The sequence below is a fragment of the Chrysochloris asiatica genome, unplaced genomic scaffold, assembly GCF_000296735.1.
Source record: "Chrysochloris asiatica unplaced genomic scaffold, ChrAsi1.0 scaffold00042, whole genome shotgun sequence".
Classification (NCBI taxonomy): Eukaryota; Metazoa; Chordata; class Mammalia; order Afrosoricida; family Chrysochloridae; genus Chrysochloris; species Chrysochloris asiatica.
The window spans coordinates 20,541,908-20,544,141 of record NW_006408560.1 but is presented as its reverse complement, the minus strand read 5'-3'; the positions used below and the strand labels follow the sequence as shown (position 1 = coordinate 20,544,141).

Genomic DNA, 2,234 nt, shown 5'->3' with positions numbered 1-2,234 from the left:
TTATCTTTTTCCTGCGGAACTGCTGGTAGTTTCAAACTGGTGACCTTGAGGTTTGTAGCCCAGTTCATAACCATTATGCTACTAGAGCTCCTTGCCCTAAGGTACACAACATAGTTTCGGCTTTCTGTTTCTGTTTTTCTTTATCCCATTTTACATATAACTTTTCGGTTTCCTTTAACAGTTCTTCCAGTTTTCTATTTTTTTGTGTCCTTTTACAGCTATTATGCCAAGTATTAGTGACAAAACAGAGCTTTAACACTCCCTGGCCCAAAGGATCTTTTGGGTCTAAGCTGGAGTAGTTTCTCATTTGCCTGTTGTTTTTTTTTTTTTTTTGGTCCCCTGAACCAGTTAGGGGTACACTGAAGAATCCCAATTTCTCGACTTCCTAAGGGGACTTTTCCAAGAGGAAAGCTCAGGGTTGTGAGTCTGGGGGGTAGGAGGAAGAGCAGGATTGTAAGGCAGGGGTAGAGAGAAAAGGGGGCTCCAAGGGGAAGAAAGTTTTTCCTTCTTCATCTTGTTATCCCTTGTCTTAAGTGCAAATAGGACAACAGGACCCCATCTCCAGCATAGGGCATAATCTATTTCCTCCTGAGGAATAAGACTTTTGTTATTGACATATTGAATTAAAAATTGACAGACCCAGTCCTTGTCTGAGTCAAATTCAGGCCAAAAGACAGTTTAAAAATTGGTTCCTGTGTCCAAAAGAACCAGCAATGTCTTACCATTTCGTGCACTATTATTCTAATACCTTAGCATTAATCCTAATAGACAATTGGGGGAATTTTGTCCTTGGTTTCATTTTCTCTAGAGATTCTTTTACTGGTATTATTTCCCATCCCAGCTACCTGGCTGTGTCTTCTTACAAAGAGGCTCAATGTCCCTTTCTATACTTGGAGGTTTCTTACTCTTTTATTTTTGCTTCATCTGTCTCTGGCCGCTTTCCTTATGGGAATGTTGAACCCCTCTTAGCAATTGGCATGTCGCTATACACCCCAACTCGGATCAAGTCCTTGAGTTGACACCACCTTAAGCTGCATGAGGTGGTCACTGAACCATGGATCAGAACTCCACACTCGCTTAGTGTCCAGGGCAAATCTCATTCATACACACACAACCTCCAGGATGTCCCAACCACCAAAGGAAGTACTATTCGCCCCTGCGGTTTTTCCTTACCTTTGGTCCATGCATGAACTTACCTGGTTGCCACGTGGTGCTTGAGTAGGCCTTTTTCCCACTTTGGCAAGAGTCCGGATTTGTTCACTTCCTTGGGAGATTTCAGCAGATCTGAAATCTGAAGGCTGCCGCAACTAGACAACAGGACACATCTCCCTCAGAGGAGAAGGCTAAAGCTGCTTCCCAAAGGAATGGGAAATCCCACACAGGCCCCCAAATTGTTAGAAATGAATTCCAATGTCACTTAAAAGACACTCGGTGAGACTAAATTACCTTGGAAAGCAAAATTTACTTCTGCAAGAGGGTACGCGCACATAGCCGTACATACAGGAACAGGCCAGCAAGCACACTGAGTGGGCAGTCCGCTCAGGTTCTTAATCCCTGACGCTAGTATCAAGGCTGTGTCTCACTCCATTGGCTAGGGCTTTGACCACACAATCTTTTCCCTTATACTGTTGGCTAGTTCAAATTTCTAAGGCATGCATTCCTATTTTAAGAAAGGAAAAAGAGAGAGATAATAAGATCTTTACTCACTTAGTCAAAGAAAAAGAGAATGATCATAAAGTCTTTACTCACTTTAGGAAGTAGTTAAAGAAAAGGAGAGTGATCATAAAGTCTTTACTCACTTCAAGAAATACTTAAAGAAAAAGAAAGGTTACCCAAATACAATAAATAGGATTATAATAATTTTTTTCCCACACACACATCCTCATCTGAATCTGGCTTAAACCTCTAGCAGTTCTCTGTCAATGTATGGTTGTAACCATTTTTAAATGATCTTTAGCATGTGATATTAATGATATTACTCAATGATTTCTGCATTCTACTAGGTAACCCCTCTTTGGAATGGGCACAAATATGGGTCTCTCCTAATCAGTTGTCTTCCAAATTTCTTGGCAAAGATGAGTGGGTGCCTCCAGTTCTGACTCAGTTTGTTGAAAGATTTCAATTTGTATTCCATCAATTCCCAGATCCTTGTTCTTTGTGAAAGCATTCAGCTAATGTACCTTGGACTTCTTTCAGTACCATGAGCTCTTGATCATATACTAGCTCTTGAAATG

The 2,234-nt window shown here is 41.1% G+C and overlaps 1 pseudogene; it reads right to left on the bottom strand.

Moving 5' to 3' along the window:
- Nucleotides 1-1,489, bottom strand: part of LOC102834665 — a 7,896-nt pseudogene extending 6,407 nt beyond the window's left edge.
- Nucleotides 1,490-2,234: the final 745 nt, after the last annotated feature.